We start from the raw sequence: 19390 nt of genomic DNA on the forward strand, positions 1-19390 counted from the left end.
TGTGGTAAATAAAGTGTAACAGACACTTGGACTGAAGAGAGCTTGTGCAGCATAATCCCTGCACCCAAGGAACACAAAATTTATCATCTTAACTGCTTTTATGTGACCAGATATGAGGTTCTGAGTATATTCACGTTGTGAAATAGATCCCCAGGACGCTGTCGTCTTGCAAAGCTGACACTCTGTACCCATTAAATTCCTTTGTTCCTTCTCCCAGCCTCTGATAACTATCTTTCTTCCTGCTTCTGTGATTGTGGGGGTTTGTTTTTCTAGTGCTGGGGATTGCTGTACCAGTTCTGTTTCTACCACACACACATGCACGCACACACACACGTGCACACACACACATGCACACACACACATGCACACACACGAATGCACACAAACATGCATGCGCGCGTGCGCACACACACACACACAAAACACTTTTTTTTTTTTTTTGAGTAAGCTCCCATGTAGCCCAGGCTGTCCTCAAACTTGATATGTAGTTGAAGGCGACTTTGAGCTCCGACCCTCCTGCCTCCACCTCTTGAGTGCTGGTTTGACTCGCCTGTGCCGCCGTGCCCAGTTCATGTGATACTGGAGATTGAACACAGGGCTTTATGCGTGCAAGGTGAGCGCTCTACCAGCTGAGCCACACTGCCAGCCCCATGTCTTTGCATTTGACAACTTTGGATACTGTATAGAAATGGAAATGTTACATGGGGATGTTGACTCTTTCATATGAGCATGCCTCACTCAGCTTAATGTCCTCACGTTCATTTGTCGAGTAGATAGATGCATTAGGGTTTCCCTCCTTTGGAAGGCTGAAGCATATTCCTCTGTGTGTACACTTTTTAAAAATGTATTTATTTTGCATCTGACTGCAGCAGCCTCCCCTCCCTCCCTCTCCCCTTCTCCCTCTGCACCCCCCACCAACCCTCTTCTCCTCTGTCATTGCTCACAGAGGGGCAGGCCTGCAGTGGGTTTCGGCAAAGCATGGCATATCAAGCTGCCTAGCACCTCCCTATAGGGAGTCTCCTCTGTCCTGCCAGCTCCCAAAAAACAACACACAGACTTCTTATTAATTGTGAAAGTATGACCTTTAGCTTAGCCTTGTTTTTAACTAGCTCTTAAAACTTTTTTTTTTTTTTTTTTTGAGACAGCCTATCCTGGCACTTGCTCTGTAGATCAGGCTGGCCTTGAACTCACAGAGATCTGACTAAAGGTGTACACCACCGCTGCCCGGCACTAACTTGTAGTTTTATTAATCTTTGTTCTACCTCTTGGCTTTTACGTTTATCCCCTTCTGTTTATCTTTGTTGAGCCTAGATTAACCTCCTGCTTCCTCTTTTCCTTCCAGAAGGCCCACCTTACCTCTTGTCTAGCCATTGGCTCTTTATTAAACCAATCACACTTATATATCTTCACACAGGGTACAAAAACGCCCCCCCCCCAACTGTATTCAGGCTGGGCAAGGCGTCCAGCATGAGGGACAGGTACCCAAGAGTCAGCCAAAGCACCAGGGACAGTCCCTGTTCCCATTGCCAGGACTCCCACACATAGACCAAGCTACACGACTGTCACATGTGTGCAGAGGGCCTAGGTCCGTCCCATGCAGGCTTCCTGGTTGTCCGGTTAGACTCTGCGTGCACCATGCTTCGATTGTCACGCATTGATTGGCACATGTTGCCTTCGCCTTTGCCCATTGTACACACACTGCTACGAGTTCAGGAGTACAAACATCCCTTCCAGACCCAGCGTTTGGCTCTTCAGCTCAATTGATTTTTCACTTTTTAAAGAAACTTCCTTATTTGCTTTGCGTACAATGTCACCAGTACTTGAGAAATCTCACTTTTCTATGCCACAAGCCACCTGTTATTTATGTGTTACTTGTATGTATGTGCCTGCTCCTTTGGACAATGGTAGCTCCAAACTACACACTTGCCATTTGGATTTGCATTTCTCCGAGATCAGGGATTTGATGTGCATGTTGACCATTCGCAAAGCATTTTGGGAAAAGTGTCCTCTGAGTCCTCTGCACATGTTTGTTGTGCTGGGGGTTGAGTGCTGGGCCTCATATGTGGTAGACAGGTGCTCTACACTTCCGGGGCCCCTACACATCTGAAACTAGGTCGTTTGTGCTGTTATTCAGCAGTAGGAATTCTTGGTATATTCTAGATATTAACTCCCGTCCCGTTCAGCAGAGCTCCTCGTCACATCTGTTGGTCAGACCCTTTGGTGTGAATAAGTTAGCTTGGTGAATTCCTATTGGCCTTTTCCACGTTTGCTGTCCATGCTCTTTATAGAAAACTATTTTTGCTTTATAAAATAAATGATCAGATCAAGTTCTACAAAACTTCCCCCAGTGTGTTTTATTTTGTCTTGTTTACATTCCGGATCAGCCTGGTCTGGACTTACTATGAAGACCAAGTGGGCTTTGAATTTGCAGTAATCTGTCTCTGTCCCTGGAGTGCTGGGATTACAGGCATAAACCACTGTGCTGGGACTAAAGGCGTGTTTCACCACTCCAGGCCATTATCTGGTTTTGATACACATATGTGTGCATGTGTTCCTTGTTTATTTGATATTTTATTCACGTGTGTAAGTTGTATATCGGCCTGGACCTCACAGGTTGTGCTGGACAGGTGGTGGCAGTTGTATCCGCCTCAACATTTGCTCTGAAGAGGGAACAAACTCATTCTTTCTAAAACGGAGTCAGTAAGGGCAAAGCACAGTCTGGAAGCTACCGCTCTGTCTGCGGCATGAGAACGAGCAGAGTACAGCAATCTCCAAGCTGCGCCTCTCTTCCTGATCCAGATGGCTCTGGAGTCTCCTGTCTGACCTCCCTGGCTGGAATCTAAAGCATAATGTAACAGAAACCACGAGCAGAAGCTCTTGTCTTGTTCTGTCTCTATAGGATAAAGCATTGAGTATTTTGCCATTAAACACGGAGTCTTCTGTTTGTTTTTCATGCTCTTTATTAGGGTGAGGACATACCCTTTGCCCTTACGTTCCTAGTTTGTTGAGTGTTCTTGTGGGGGTACATGTGTATGGAGTCTGGAGGCTGCCCATGTCTTCTTTTCTCAACCCCTCCCCCTACAGGGTCTCATTGACTAGGCTAGGCTGACTGACCAGAAAGCTCCAGGGACCTGCCTGTCTCTGCCTCCCAGCAGGTACCTCTGTGGCCAACTTTTCTCTTCCTCTACTTAGCAATTATGTTTATTTCAGCTTTTATAATCCCGATGGTACTCTCTCTTGTGGATCTTTTTATACTTTACGTGATGCCTGATGTGGTTAGCGATGAAGGTTGAGAGGAAGATCACGTGTAGCCTATAAACAACAGGGATTTTCTTTCCTGGGGCGGCAGCTATGGAGTTATTAGGTGGCTGCCCATTGAAAAGAAACTCATCCTCTTTTCCTTGATCCACCCCCACCCCCAGGACACAAACTGGAGCAGGTGCTGATGCGGATTTGCATTTTCCAGGGTGACCAAAATAGACTCCTCTGCTGGGAAATGGGGGTCTGTGAGTTGTGGAAGCCTCTGTTACATGAGGCAGCATTCCGTAATGAGTTTCCAGGGATCTTCAGCCGCACTCATATAAAAGCCAGCGGCAGCCAGCTATCACCTCTTTTCATGTTGCAGCCAGGGGCTGATGCTCTGAGGCAGCTTGCTGATAGCCAGCCCTCCCCGAAAGCTTGTTCTGTGCGAGCTAAACCAGTGGCCCGTAAGACATTTCCACTGCCTGCCTGTAGGGGTAGGGAGGCAGCAAGTCTCCTGCATTTCAGCTCAATGGTCATGTTCTTTCTGGAGCCTTCCAAAGCACATGTTGCTGGACATCTGTTTCGATGCCATTCTTCTCCTGTCCAATTGCTACTTGTTTGTTTGTTTGTTTGTTTGTTTTCTGTACTAAACGTCAGTGGACCTCTGAGGGGCAGCTCCCCGTGTCCAGCTTTTTACACGGGTTCTGGGGATCTGAACTCATGCTCACAGCAGTCATATAACCCCGGAGCCATCTCCTCCAGCTCCTATCCTCAGACTCTCAACTTTCTCCCCGTTGTAATGGAATTGCTTTTTTACAAGGAAAGTGGGCCCTTATGCCCACTGCCAGATCAACAATGCTGGCTGCCTCATGCATCGGAGCTATGAGCACATCCTACACAGACTCAGTTTGAGGAAGGACTCTGAGATCCCTTCAGTCTAAGCTTTCATGCCGTAGTCTCGGGACCCTCAGCTGGGCGAGGGATGTTGTATGTGCCTCACTAGATTGCCTTACACTAGCACAGCTCCCCTAAACCCAGCCCCGGCGCATCCCTGGTGACCCTTCTTGTGCTCACAAGTCTCTGCTCAGTCTTGGCTTTTCAGCCACCAGCCACACCTTTACCTAGCACCTCTGCTCACATCCTCCCTTTGACCTCTCCCTCTCCCCTTCGTCTGAAGAACAGAACTGTCACCCCTTTTCGCCTAGATAAAACCTCTCCACCTACTCACTTGGGAATGTCTCCCTCTTTCTCTCTCCTTCCCTCCCTCCCTCCCTTCTTTTTTCCGAGACAGGGTTTCTCTGTGGCTCTGGAGCCTGTCCTGGAACTCACTCTGTAGACCAGGCTGGCCTCAAATTCACAGAGATCCACCTGCCTCTGCCTCCCGAGTGCTGGGATTAAAGGCGTGCGCCACCACCGCCCAGCTCTTCCTTCCTTTCTTTAAGACAAGAGTTTCATTATGTAGTCCTGGGTGGTCTGAAACTGCCTTTGTGGATGAGGCTAGCTTTGAACCGACACAGACCCACCTGTTCCTGTCTCCTGGAGTTAAAGGCATGGGCCACTATGCCTGTATGCATTTCTTTTGAAAAACACTTCTTGATAATGCATTTATGCAACGGATCTTATTGCAGCCATTCCAGCTCCATTTCCTTTGGACACCCCAACACCAGCTCTTCCTATCTTCTGTCTCCTCCTCCTCCCCTTCTCTCCTTACTAATTTCACTGACACTGCTTGCACACTCATGAGCAACTTCCCGGGGACCACATCTCTAAAGAAAAGTAACTCCCTCTCCCCGGCAGCCAGCCATCAGATGCAGCCGCCTCAGCTGGAGGTGGGGTCTCAGGGGCCTCGCCACCATCCATGCTGGAACTATTGATTGGTTGGTTAGTGCACGGAGTGCAGGTGGGAGCTCGGGAGTGTGACAGCCACACCATGTCCAGAAGACAACGCTTCTGGCACTCTCCTTTCGCTTGCACGCTTTCTGCGTGGACTCCTTTGTATTTCCTGGGCCTTGTGAGGACTGAGATAGACATCCCGAACGCAGCAGTCATTTATTCTTAGCATGTTGGCCAGCTAGGAGTCTCTGCATTGACTGGTTCCCAGTAGCACTGGTCTAGAGGTATAAACAAATATTTAGAAGGCAGTTGGACAGCATGTTCATTTAGTGAAATATTAGTAGGTTCCCCAGTGGCCGATGACCTCCCTGGCTATGGGCTTTTAGCCAGGCTCACAGAGCTAGGCCTGAGTTCTTGCCTATGGAACGGCCCTTGAGCTGAGTCTGTTGTTTAGCCCATAGTAGTCATGCCACTGTTTCTTAGGTCAGATTAGCATCATAGCAGGGTCGACTGCTGGGTACATCCACGGATGATATTTCTCTCCCAGCAGCCTGCAAAGTGCTTTTCGGGCAGTATGAAAGCTAGCCAGCAGAAAGGACATTTCAGATCCAGCTTCATTTCTTTGTGCCCTGCAACCAAAGTGTGCTCTGTCTTTGGCAATAGGGTCTCACCATCTGATGGCTGTGGTGGGGACAACGCTTGGGAATTTCTTATATAAGAAGTTCAGGCACAACCAAAATCTACCCCTTGTGCCTCAGGAAAGAAGTCTTCCCGGGCTGGGGGTGTGGCTCAATTGGAAGAGTGCTTGTTAAACACGCACGAAGCCCTGGGTTTGATCCCAGCACTTTTAAAATATAGGGAATGATGGTTGCAGGTACACACGTGTAACCCTAGCACTGGGGAGGGGGGAGGCAACAAGGTGGGAAATGAAAAATCATTCTAAATTCAAAGGCCTTCTGGGCTGTACAGTGAGTTCAAGGCCATCATGAGCTCTCTCTCTCTCTCTCTCTCTCTCTCTCGTGTGTGTGTGTGTGTGTGTGAGAGAGAGAGAGAGAGAGAGAGAGAGGATTTTCTTTCACTTTGTGAGGTAGCTAATAAGGCATCACCCAGATACACATTCCAGATATAATGCAAACTAGGAAACTAGGGTTTGTCCCCTCTTTTTAAGCCAGCATTTCGCAAAGGGCTCGCTGTGGTTAGACATACCTACCGTCCTAATAACTGGTTGCATTCACCAGGAAGTCCTCTATCTGATATTCAGTACGTTCGTGGACTGATGAGACTCAGCCTGGCCAGGCTCCATTGTTGTGCCTGGTATGGGGCCCCGCTGATCATATCAGGACACTAGCCTAGGAAATAATAGAGGCAGACCTGCTGGACCCCATAATTTACTATCTAATTAGAGGGACTATAGCAAATTGTATGGGAGGCAACACGGGGTACTTCAGTTACTCCTGTCCTCTTTGAGTGTGGCTAGCTGAAGCCATGCACAGATCTCAAATCTGGACCCCAAGTCAGTAGGCCAATCCCCTTCTTATAGTAGACAATAAGCACTGGTCCTTTTAATACAAACTCCAAAAAGGTACTAGACACCCTTGCCAAACTCTAAATCATACCATCTGCCATCATATCTCACCCAAAGCCTCTTGACTTCTGCGTAGACACGGCTGACCTCATCTGCAGTCCTGGGCTAGCTCTGTAAGATCCCTGGCTTACCCTACTTGATGTCACCTGGCTCACGCACGATCATGGTATTATGGTGGTAGGCCATAGGCTTTTGGTGTGCAGTAGTTTCAGAGAGGCCAGAGTCTAGCCCTCGCTTTCACACTGAAACATGGTACTTGACCACACATGTTTGCCTCTACTGTAAAGAGTTTTACATTGGTACTAGCCAACTCCTGGTTTAGCCCTATTTCCAATAGATTTGTGGGTTAGTTCAAACTCAGAAACTGTGAGATAAAAGATTTTATGTAGAAAATGTATTTTGAGTGTTTGCTTTGGTAGCACACATACTAAAATTGGAAAGATACAGAGATTAGCATGGCCCCTGCGCAAGAATGATACACAAATTCATGAAGTGCTCCCTATTAAAAAACATATGTATAGGCCGGGCATTGGTGGCACACGCCTTTAATCCCAGCATCCCAGCACTCGGGAGGCAGAGGCAGGTGGATCTCTGTGAGTTCGAGGCCAGCTTGGTCTACAGAGCAAGTTCTAGTTCCAGGGCAGGCTCCAAAGCAATACAGAGAAACCCTGTCTCAACACACACACACACACACACACACACACACACACACACACACACACACACACGAGAGTCAGGCATGAAGGCCTATGCCTAGAATTCAAACACTTAGGAGATGGAGGCAGGAGGGTCAAGAGCTCAAGGTTGTCCTTGGCTACAGTTGTGAGTTTCAGGTGAGCATGGGCTGTATAATGGAGGTGCTGTCTAAGAAGATAAAAAATCACCCATTTTTAGGATCCCTCCCTGCTTCAGGGAGCTGTTACTCCTCAGAACCTTGTTTGCTGGCTCTTAAAAAATAATACACACACATGCACGCACATACACACAAACATACATATACATAAATGCAAACACGTGCTCACGTGTGCACACAGACATGCACACACAGGCTGCGTATAAAGCTCAGTGGGTGAGTGTTTGCCTCGCACACTCAAATCAGGCTGCAGCTTGGATCACCAGCATAAAGCAGATAACGGAATCCAGAAATGTATTTCAGAGAACACAGGTGTTGACAGTTAAAACAGCGTCCGGAGGAAGGGAGAGAAGGCGGAGGTTATACTGAGCTAGCAGTGTCGAGTCTTTACGAGGCCGTGAGAATTCCTGGGGCTGGAGGCCAGCTGAGGGGCGAAGAGCACTTGCTGCTCCTGCCCAGGACCCTGTTTTGGCTCTTAGTATCCACATCCGGCTGGCTCACAATCATCTATTACTCTAGCTTCAGAGCACCTGACATCCTCTTCTGACCTCCTTGGGGGTGGGGGTGGGGGGAGACTTTTTCTGGAGTTGAGAACAGGTGCAGCTGTAAATGATAGAAGAAAAAGAAATATATATATATACACACACACATATATATACTTATATATGCACACACACACATATATATGTATATGTATAGTATGTATTTGCAAAATTCCATAAAACAAGTTAATGGCCCTCTGTTTACCCACCTATGTTTGCATGTGTATGAGCATGTTTTGTGTGTGTGTGTGTGTGTGTGTGTGTGTGTGTGTGTGTATCTATCACCTATCTATTTCTACCTAAGGTCTCTGAGAACATGTAGTCCTTCTAGATTATTCTAGATGCTCATGTAGGGTGATTGAGGTTCAAATTCTCCAGCAGCAGACTCCCCATGCTGCTTCCAAAGGCTATCCAAGAAAAAATTTTCCAATGTTGACTTTACCCTAATTTTCCTTTTATCTGCACATACTTCTGGGTCTCCTCCCACACCCTTACCCATATCCACTGTGCTTGAGGGCATTGTCAAGCTTGGAACTTTCTACAAACAGATGCAAATGGAGTCGTCTTATTTAATACACATGGGGACTTTGTGTATTGTCTTCCCCCCTCCTCCCAAGCTCTCCATCCCATAACCTGGGCAAGGGTCATCCTAACAGTAGCATTCTCTGGAGTGCTGAGCGGGACAGAAAGATAGGAAATGGGGTGGAAAGTGGGTACAGGTGTCTGCTGTCAAGCTTGATGAGCTGAGTTCGGTCCCTGGGACCCACACGGGAAGGAGGGAACTGACTGAAGCTGTGCCCTCCATAAAATACGTGAATTAAAACGTAAAGAAATACCTCTAAGACAAGACAACTTACGGGGACATGGACAGGACAGAAGCCACTTCTCTGGAATCTGGGATGCAGAGGCTTCAAGACAAACAGTAAGCACAAGTGCCCATAGGGTTAGCGCTTGACAACAGGGCCAGTGCTGACCTTGAGGCAAGCACTTGTTGGCCCCAGGCTAACTGAATGGATGCTCCCCTCTCATCCCCAAATCTGAACAAAGCATCGCCTTACAATTCCATTTACAAAAGGAAGTCCTTTAAATAAGCGAGAGCTGGTCATGGCAGAGGCCGAGGCAGGCCGACCTCTGTGAGTTTGAGGTCAGTCTGTTCTTCACACTGAGGTCCAGGCCAGTCAGTGTTGCATAGTGAGAACATGCCCGCCCCGCCCCCCCCAATAAAACCTCAAAGCAAGGCCTGAAGCATGGCTCAGTGGTTAAGAATGAGTTCTGGTCTTTCAGGAGACCAGAGTTCAATTCTAAGCACTCATATCAGGCTGTAAATGTAACTCCAGGGAGCTGCCTCTCCGCTGGCCTTTACAGATAGATACATGCTTGTGTGTGTGTGTGTGTGTGTGTGTGCATGTGTGCATTTGTGAGTGTGTGTAGTAAGCTAGTGCCTATATTCATTTATTAAAAACACACATTTTTAAAAATACAGGGTCTCATGTATGTTCTGGCTCACCGGAACTTGCTATATAGACCAGGCTGGCCTCCATCTCACAGAGGTCCACTTGTCTCTGTTTTCTGAGTGGGGGCTTAAAGGCACGAATCACTATACTTGGCCAGATCCTACATTTTAACTTAAATTTTAAATTTTGCTTAAAACTTAGGCATCACTTTAACCACAGAATTATGTTGTGAAATTAGATCCTTGGAAAAACAGAACTTAGTTGCAGAGTCATATACATAGACATTCTGAAGACATCTAATTGCAGCTCTCGCTGCCCAGAAGCCCTCTTATCTTAGGTGTGTGGTGTTCTTTTCCCATGAGTCACTCTCTCTAAACATCCTGCCAAAGTGTGCACTCTCCTTATCTCTACTTAATAAACTCGTTCACTTTGCTGTAGTCTTACCTGTTTTGAAATTCTTTTCTGCAGCGTAGGCAGGGATCTGATTTGACTCTACTGGAGGTCCCTGAGCAGAAAACACTTCAGGCTGCCTGCGGCAATCCTGGGTTGGGCCACCCCATTTCTGCTGACAGTGTGACACCACGCAGAGAGAGCCTCGGACGCTCCGTTCCCGGAGTCCTGACTTACGGGAGTCCCAACAAGCTAGATGTGGCCAGTCACCCCCAAAATCAAGGGAAAAAAGTAGAGGTGAGTTGTAGTTGAGCAGATCAGCCGGGCTACACCGGGGAGGCAAGAGGGACTGGGTGGAGGGAGGGGACAAGAAGAGTCTGTGGCCAAGCTGCCACGCTCAAACCGAGGTCTGGCCTGGCTGATCCTTGTGTAGGCTCCGCTTATCCTGATGTTGCAGGGACAGTCACAGCAAGGCAGGGGAGATGCTGCCTCCAAGAGGGTTGTCTTCAGAGCCTCTTCACTTTGCACGTGTCTCCTGAGTCTGTAATGTAAGACACGTGCCACCATGCTCTGGCTACTTTCTTCTTAAAGGAAAATCCTATGGGGCTGGAAAATGGCTCAGAACCTAAGAGTGCTTGCTGCTTCCAGAAGACACAAGTTGGGTTCCCAGCACCCCAGGGGACCTGATCCCATCTCCTGGCCACACACACACACACACACAGAGAACACACATACGCACACGGAACACGTACGTACGCGCGCGCGCGCACACACACACACACACACACACACAGATAAATAAACCATCAATCTTTTTAAAAGTATTTTGTTTATTCACTAATGTGTATTTGTGCCAAACATGCATGTGGAGTCAGAGGACAACTCTTGGGAGTTGGTTTCCCTTCCACTGTGTGGGCTCTGGAGAGTGACCTCATGTAGTCAGGCTTGCTAGATCATCTCAACAGCCCACTTCCTTCCTTTTATTCAGCCCAGAACGGCATCCCATGCAATGATGCGGTCCACACAATGCGGGTCTTCTTACCTCAAATAACTCAGTGTAGAGACTCCATCACATACATGCCCAGAGAGCATCCCCAGATGATCTAGATCCATGCTGAGAGCGGATGTTAAGCATCACTTGGTGAAGCAGGGCTCCCTTCCCATCGTGGGGTTTTTGTCTTCACTTACGGGAGCAGCTTTATCGTGTGATCTGTCTGCATAGCCTCACTCCTGCACAGTTTAGTAACTGAGGATCCTCCAGCCTGAACTGGGGAATGCCGGGAGCTGGGAATCTGTCAGAGATACCTTAGCTACTCTTACCTTGTGGTCTTTAGCCTTGAAAGGGGAGGATTATTAGCTTTACACAAACAATTCTGGGACTGGAGAGACGGCTCAGTGGACCTGGGTTCAATGCCCAGCACCCACATGGCAGCTCACAAACGATCTTTAAATGATCGACATGTTTGTGCATGGAGCTGAGCAGAAATCTGACCCAAAGTTAAAGGCACACAGACACACAATGGAGGCAGGGGACTTATCTTGCTTTTGCTTGCCATTGGGCATCTGCTGGCTTTTCAGCAAACAGGGATTCTAAGCCCCTGTTAGAATATCAGTTGCAGTTAGACGGCGTTTCGTGTCTGTTATAAACTGGAATTTAGCTTCAGTCTAAGCTTGATGAGGGACATTGTGTTTCCCAGGAAATTCTCTTAACCACTGAGCCATCTCTTCAGCTACTTATTTTTAAAGACAGGGTCTTTTCAAGTGGCAATGGTGCATGTCTTTACTCATAGAACTCAGGAGGCAGAGGCAGGCGGATCTCTGTGAGTTTGAGACCAACCTGGTCCACAAGAGCAAATTCTAGGACAGGCTCTCAAAAAAACAAAAACAAACAAAAAACAAAACAAAACAAAAAACCCTCAACAACAAAAAACAGAAACCAAACCAACCAACCAAACGAAAGGCAGGCTCTCATAGAGCTCAGCTTGATCTGAAGACTGGCCCTGCTTTCCAGATTCTCACACCTTTGTCCTTCCAGGGTTGGTACCACAGGCATATGCACTTGGCTGGCCTTGAACTTTGGTCCTGCCTCAGCCTCCCAATTATCTGGAATCTGGGCCTGTGCCACCAGACCTGGCAATACTAGTTTTTAAAATAACTCCCAGGCAATCTAATCTCTGCACCTCCATGAAATGCGTCTCTCTAGAGAAGATACACTTGAGGAAAACAAACTGGGCATACATCCTTGAGGAACAGCAGGACCAGAATGTTCCGCACACAACTGGTTAGAAAACAGAGAACTTGACAATACTGATGTTTTCCTCCATCCCTCGGCGCCATGGCTGGGTCCCCACAACATTCACAGCACAGATCTGAGGACAGGTGTGACAAGAAGTTTGGCTGCCAGGCTCAGCTTGCTGCGGCTCCTTGGAAATCCACTCCTCACCCCCTTTCCACAGCAGGTGGCCCAGCCTGAGCTTCGATTTTCCCTGCCCCAATCAGAAGTTGGCATCAGGCAGTTGGATCAGCTAGCAAATTGCATGAGCTCTTTTTATTCTTCGTAGGGGGGGAGGCAGGGTTGTATTTGGCCTTTTGTTGGACTTTTCCAGGTAAAAGGATGGAGGAATTCTTTATTCTTGATTTTATTTATTTAGTTGTTTTTTTTTTTTTTTTTTTTTTTTTTTTTTTTGAGTCAGGGTTTCATATATAGCCCTGGCTGGCCTGGAACTCACTACAGCATAACCCAGTCTGGCCTCAGACTTACAGCACAATCTTCCTGGCTTCACCTCCGGAGAGCCAGGCTTACAGGTATGCACTGCAACACCGAAGTTGGAGGACTTCTTTCTTTCTCAGCTTGTGTGCACAGTTCCCACGAGGACAAGCCACAGTATCTGACACAGACTAATTTACGAACGAACATGGCTGAATAACCATGGCTGCGTGGGTTAGGGCTAGAGCCAAACAGACAGAGATGGGAAGTTGGAGGGTCTGGCTGTGTGTTTGTGAGGCAGGGCCACGCCTCAGCCTCCTGAGTGATGGGCACCCGATGCTCACTGGGGCTGCAAGGACTTTCCTCTTTCCTGTGTTTTCCGCTCCAAAGCTGAGTTCCCCCAAAGCAAGGGAAGCTGACGAAGCTTTGACCTCAAGTCTGACTGGTTGTTGTGAAATGTGAGCATAGTCAGCAGGAGACAAGGAAGATTCTTTTGGATTAGGGTAGAAGCACTAAACTCATACAAGGTCCAGATGACTGCCCAAAGGGTGTTATTGTGAAGTCAGTGAAGTGCTCAAATGTGCTTTTCTTTTAAATGGCAGGCAGACTAGTGCCATCTCAGTCCGCAGCCTTGGCTGGGCTGGAGCTAGCTCACTGTGTAGCGCAGACTAGTTTTGAATGGGAAGCAATCCCAAGTCGGTGCTCCCATGCCTGGCTCGAAGTTATGTCTCTGACAGCAATCAGGGACTGGGGAGGAGGGGGGAGCTTGCCTGGGAAACGGAGACCTTCGAGAGACCTGCTTTCAGTCCACTCATGCTGAGAACTTTGGAGCCCACTAATGAGTCAGCTGTTGTCTGTAGCCTGAGGAGTTGCCCCCTAGGGACTGTCACTCAGCTAGAGCCACATCCTTGCTTACACTGCAGAAAAGAATTCCAGGAGTCAGGGTTAGGGTGCTTAGTAAGGAGAGATAAGAGACATCACCTGCCTCAGATTTGAACCAAAACAGATGGGAGTGAGGTGGGGGGAAGAGGACATGCAGAGATGGGGGGGGCGAGAGAAGGAGAGAGAGAGGGAAAGGGAGACAGGAGAGATACAGAGACACTGAGAGAGACAGAGAGGGGAAGAGACGGGGGAGGGGGAGACAGTAAGATAGAGACAGAGAGACATAAACAGTGAAAAAGAAGCAGAGACAGAGACACCAGGAGAGAGAGACACAGAGAGACACAGAGAGAGAGGGAGGGAGGGAGAGAGAGGGAGAGAGAGAGAGGGAGGGAGGGAGGGAGAGAGAGGGAGGGAGAGAGAGGGAGGGAGAGAGAGAGGGAGGGAGAGAGACACAGAGAGACAGAGAGACAGAGAGAGAGAGGGAGGGAGGGAGAGAGAGGGAGGGAGGGAGAGAGAGGGAGGGAGAGAGACACAGAGAGACAGAGAGACACAGAGAGAGAGGGAGGGAGAGAGAGGGAGGGAGAGAGACACAGAGAGACAGAGAGAGAGAGGGAGGGAGAGAGAGGGAGGGAGAGAGAGAGAGGGAGGGAGAGAGACACAGAGAGACAGAGAGACACAGAGAGAGAGGGAGAGAGAGAGAGAGAGCTGTGGGCGCTCATGCCTTGGATGCCTTTGCCATAGCTATACACACATATGATCCAGTGGTTTGCAAAGTTAAAATTGCTCAGAAGATATCATTTACAACCAGGTTTAAAATTAAGTACAAGAAATACGAGCTGGTTTCTTTATTTCTCTTTTCTTAAAGAATTCCCTTTGTGTAAAGGAATTGTTAAGATGGTTTACACTGGTACAATTAATCAAGGCCACAAATAATCTGCCCCCCAAGTCTAGTTTGTTTTGTTTTTGAGACAGAATCTCCTTACGTAGCCCAGGCTAGCCTAGAACTCTTCTTGTAGACCAGGCTAGCCTTGAACTCCCAAACTGCCTACCTCAGCCTCCTGAGTGCTGGGATGAGTGTACACTGCCACACCCAGCCCCAGTTTTGGCTTTAACATCCTGTGTGAGGTATCTTTGGGAAAAGGAATTTCGTAGGCCATTTTGATTTTATCAGTTGTGAAGCTTTTGACTCTTAGCCAGCAAGAAATGTCACCATGTCCCAGGGTGCCTGGACTTCTTTCCAGGTGCGTGTCTCCTTCAGATTCTGCCTCTCTGTTTGTCTTTCTGGCAGGGTGTCTTGTACCCCAGCCTGGTTTCCCAGTTGCTGTGTAGCTGAGGACGACCTTCAGTTTTGGAACCGCGGTGGGATCCCAGGCTTGTGGCACTGAACCTGCCTTATGTGGTTCTGGGACGGAACCCAGGCTCGGTGCATGCTAGGCAAGCTCTCCACTAGCTGAGACTCCTCCCCAACCCAGGCTGGCTTCATAGTCATGTGACCCAGATCCTCTTGCCTCAGCCTACCTGCTCATTCTCCCTGGTTCAGACTTTCAGAATGCTGTGTGTGGGTAACACCTAGGACCTAATGACATCTGTCATTAACGGAGCAGCATTAGCAGCACCCGAAGGGAGAGGTCATTTCCTGGACACCTCTAACTCTTGAATAGGGATGTCTAATCTGTGGCTAAATTGATACAAGTTTCCGCCCTGCCCTGGGCCCTTCCTCCTCTTCTACCTCCCAGGAAGTGCACAGGATGGGGTCATGTGTATTTTGTTAAGTTCTCCCTGGGTCCTGGGCCAGGGGGGTGAGTAGAGTGTGAATAGTTTTCTCCAGTTCCTGCCTGGCCTAGGGTATTGACCTCACCCACTCTTGGGATGAACTTCCAAGGCTCTGGGAACCTGAGCCTCATCCTTCAAGGCAGCACTTTTCCTGTGGCCTTGCTTACTCTAGAGAACAATTCCTGGGGTTGTAGCCCATTTGCTAGAGCCCTCACCCAGCATGCATGAAAACCTGGGTTTGATCCCTAACTGGGTGTGGTGGTTCACACCAGTGTCCCCAGCACTTGGGATGTAAAGGCAGGAAAACCAGACATTTAAGACATCTTCAGTCTTCAGTTCATCTTAAGACATCTTCAGTTCAAGGCCAGCCTGGGATACATAAAATGCTGTCTTAAAGAACAGCAGCAGCAATAACTAAGCCTAAAAGAACCACTAGGGGGAAAATCTGTTTTAAACATGGTTCACGTGCTGCCACCTACTGGGAGAAAACCATGTTTCATCCTAATTATATAATAAGAGATTTATTTATTTATTTATTTATTTATTTATTTTTTAAGTAAGCCTCCACTCTTCCAAACTCTTTCCTGTTTTCCCCTCACATCAACCACTATTATGGGCCAGTGTTTCATTGCAACGATTAGGTTGCAATTTTCAACCAATGGGATTTTCTTCTGTAAGCTGGGCATGATGGCGCATGCCTGCAATTCTAGACTACTGGAGAACTAACATCAGATTCGCAGTGAGTTTGAGACTGGCCTAGACTACACGAAACCCCATCTCAAAAACAAAACAAGGGGCTAGAGAGGTGACTCGGCGGTGTCATGAGGACCAAATCCCAGCGCCCACAATAGGAGCTCACAAACACTCGCAACTCTATCTCACAGGGTCCTACACTGCTGGTCTACAGGCGCACGCACGCACGCACGCACACAACCAAACACAAATACTCTCACATGTGCACACACACACACAAAAAAAATCTTTACAGAGAAACAGCAACACAACAACAGATGGGTGTACAAACTTATAATCACAATACTTGGGAGGCAGAGGCAGGCATGTCTGTGAATTTAGGCCAATCCATCTATATAGCAAGTTCTAGGTCAGCCAGGGCTACACCCTGACTCAAAAACAGAACAAGAATAATAAACAACAATAAAACGGTCTCAGAAATCTTGAACTTTTTCAAGTATGTTCTGCAATTAAGCAAATAAGTAATTACATGCTGGATAACGGAATCAGAGCCCATGGAACAATAATACACCTGCCCTGTTAGACCAGAACCTAGGCATTGGTATGAACCAATGATTTTTACACACAGAAATGGTCAGACAGAGGCACTCCACAGCACAGGTTGTATTTAAGTCAATGGATGGAAATTTTGGAACAAAAATTCCAGAAAGTTCTAGATAGCATGACTTCAGGTTGTGAGGACTTATCTTAAACGAAACAAGACTTGGATTTGCTACTTGGTGAGCACTTAAAATGGAGGCGAATAAAGTGTAGGCACCCTGGGTGCCGCCTTCGGCCACTTCCAGCATCCTCAGTGTCTCTCAGGCTGCAAGCGCTGCCTGCCTGCCTTGGGTCTCACTGCTGCCTGTGTAGGAGGGCCTACTGTAGCTGTGTGTATCCTGAATAGGTGCAGGTAGTATTCTTCTCATCACTGACTCCTAAAAACATAACGTTCATGATGCCTGTTCACCACACCCACACAGTGCTCGAGGAGGCAGAAAGGGCTGTGACAGGCAAAGTTCTCCCACCTCATCTCAGGTGGAGCCATCTCTGGTTTACCCTGAAACTCACTCCCCTTTCTACCCTCGTGAAAAGCACCATAGGAAAACACCCAACCCATTCTAAAGACACCCCCAGATAACTGCTTGCTTTCAGCTCCTGTTTAACTGCCTAACTCCTATCTACCTGTCTGTCTATCTGTCTCTCATCCATCTATCTATCATCTGTCTATCTATCTATCATTTATCTATCTATCATGTATCTATCTATCATGCATCTATTATCTATCTATCTATCTGTCTATCTATCTATCTATCTATCTATCTATCTATCTATCTATCTATCTATCACCTACCTATCCAGTCCAGGTTGACTGGTTATGTAGCTAAGGATGAGTTAAACTTCTGAGAGCCAGGATTCCAAGGATGTCAATACACTGGTTTTATGTGGTTTGGTGCTGGGGATAGAACCCAGGACTTTGCATGCTAAGGAAGCACACCCAAGAGCCCTGATATCATCTTACATTAGGAGCTTGTAGCTATGGGGTATCCTGGAACGGGGCCCAAAAGATAGCCAGGTATGGCTCTATTCACCTCCTAGCTGAGTTCTCTTTGACAGACACTGGTAACAGTCTTTCTCTGCCCTGCTAGCTCACAAATAACAACAGGGAGACCCATTACTATGAAAGCTTGGCCTTACTTAGGCTTGGCCCACTAGCACTGATAAGATAACCTGCTTTTGTTAATCTATCTTTTACCGTGTGGCTCTTTACCTTCCTTTCCTTCTGTGTGTCCAGTTCCTTCCATGTCTCCTTAGCTTCTCCTCTGTGCCCATTTCCCCTCTCTGCCTACAAGTACCGCCTGTACCTCCTGCTTAGCGATTGGCTGTTCAGCTCTTTCTTTAGTAAACCAATCACAGCAATCATACAGTGTACAAATATCCCACAACAGACACTAGAACTACAGATATCTTAGTACTATGAGACTTTTCTTTTTTTGAGACACGATCTCATGTGGCTTAAGATGACCTTGAACTCACTAACCAAGGATGACCCTGAACTTCGACCCACTGCCTCTACACCGCAAGTGCTACGTTTATAGTTGTGTGCCCCTACTGCAATTTTGTGTAATCTGAGGTTTTACGCACACGAGGCAAGCACTCTGACAACTGAGCCACATCCCTGATGAGATATGTTTTTAAATTTATTTGTATGTTCACACATGCATGAATGTACCACAGTTCACACAGGGAGGTCAGAAGGACACAACTCCTGGGAGTTGCTGGGCCTGGAGATGGAACTCAGGCTTGTTGGCAAGTGCCTTGATGAGCAACCTTGCCAGTCCCCCAGTGAGAACTTCATCTCAAATATCATTCTGTTTTATTTTTTTAGACACAGGATCTCACACCAGTTGGTCATCACACGCTATTGCTGGTCGAGTCTGGGAGAATCGGAATAATACACAATGGTTAAGAATCAGACCAACATCGGTTTCTCCACGTTGAAATAAGCAAACAGTTAAATAAATAAGCCGTCAAGGGAAGAAGGGCACTTTCTCCTCCACTTGGGGGAGAAGGGGGGAAGGAATGCTGTAAATAGGAAAGGCAGGCTTTGGCTGACTTCACAGTAGTAAGGGTAGAGGATGATGTATGAAAGCTAAAGGTAGTGGTAGGATATGACAGACAAAAGACATCGCATTTTCTCAGATGTCTCTTCACACGGCATGTTGATTTCAAAGGAGAATGGAGTGACTTTGCTTGTAACCAATCCATTGGGCGCCACCTAATCCAAGTGATCATCTTACTGTCATCAGGAACAGAGGCAACAGCCTCCTGCCCCCCTGCGGGAGTGACTGAGGACACAATGTCTCCTCAGTGGCGTTCTTGACCAACACACAGACCCACAATCTAATCATGAAACATACCAGACACACCCAATGTGAGGAACGTTCTGCAAAGTAACCGGCCACTGATCTTCAAAAATGTCACAGTCATGAAGGACAAAGAATGAGGAAGCTGTCTCAGATCACAGGAGACCATGGACACAGGCCAGCTCAATACAGGGTCTCGGGTTGGAAAAAGAACACCAGCAAAACAATTGGCAAACGTTAGCTAATGTCTGGAGATAAGTTAACACTATTATACTTCTGTTCCGTACTCTGGTTTTGCTGATTGAGCTGTAGCTATGTAAGATGTCAACACTGAGGGCTGGAGCTTAGGGATAGAGCCTGGCTCTCCCAATGCTCTAGGTTCAACCGTAGCACAAGGAGAAAGCAAAGGTTAGCATTTGGGAAAGCTGAAGTCCTGGGACCAGCACTTTCCCTGTGAGCTACATCCTCAGCCCACGAGCTGTCGCTTTTTTTTTTTTTTAAAGCTTGTTTCTTTTCATTTATTTGTATG

At 47.5% G+C, this 19390-nt stretch overlaps 1 long non-coding RNA gene and 1 other non-coding gene across 2 annotated transcripts; both read left to right on the forward strand.

Moving 5' to 3' along the window:
* The first annotated feature begins 7064 nt into the window (after positions 1-7064).
* On the forward strand, positions 7065-7168 carry LOC127235889 (U6 spliceosomal RNA). The gene has a single exon (XR_007835733.1). It is a non-coding gene; the product is annotated as a U6 spliceosomal RNA (small nuclear RNA).
* Positions 7169-10017: 2849 nt separating this feature from the next.
* LOC127235594 (uncharacterized) lies at positions 10018-19147 on the forward strand. Its single transcript, XR_007835725.1, has 2 exons — positions 10018-10197; positions 18384-19147. It is a non-coding gene; the product is annotated as an uncharacterized LOC127235594 (long non-coding RNA).
* The last annotated feature ends 243 nt before the right edge of the window (positions 19148-19390 follow it).

The sequence above is a fragment of the Phodopus roborovskii genome, unplaced genomic scaffold (assembly GCF_943737965.1).
Source record: "Phodopus roborovskii unplaced genomic scaffold, PHOROB, whole genome shotgun sequence".
In the NCBI taxonomy this organism is placed as follows: Eukaryota; Metazoa; Chordata; class Mammalia; order Rodentia; family Cricetidae; genus Phodopus; species Phodopus roborovskii.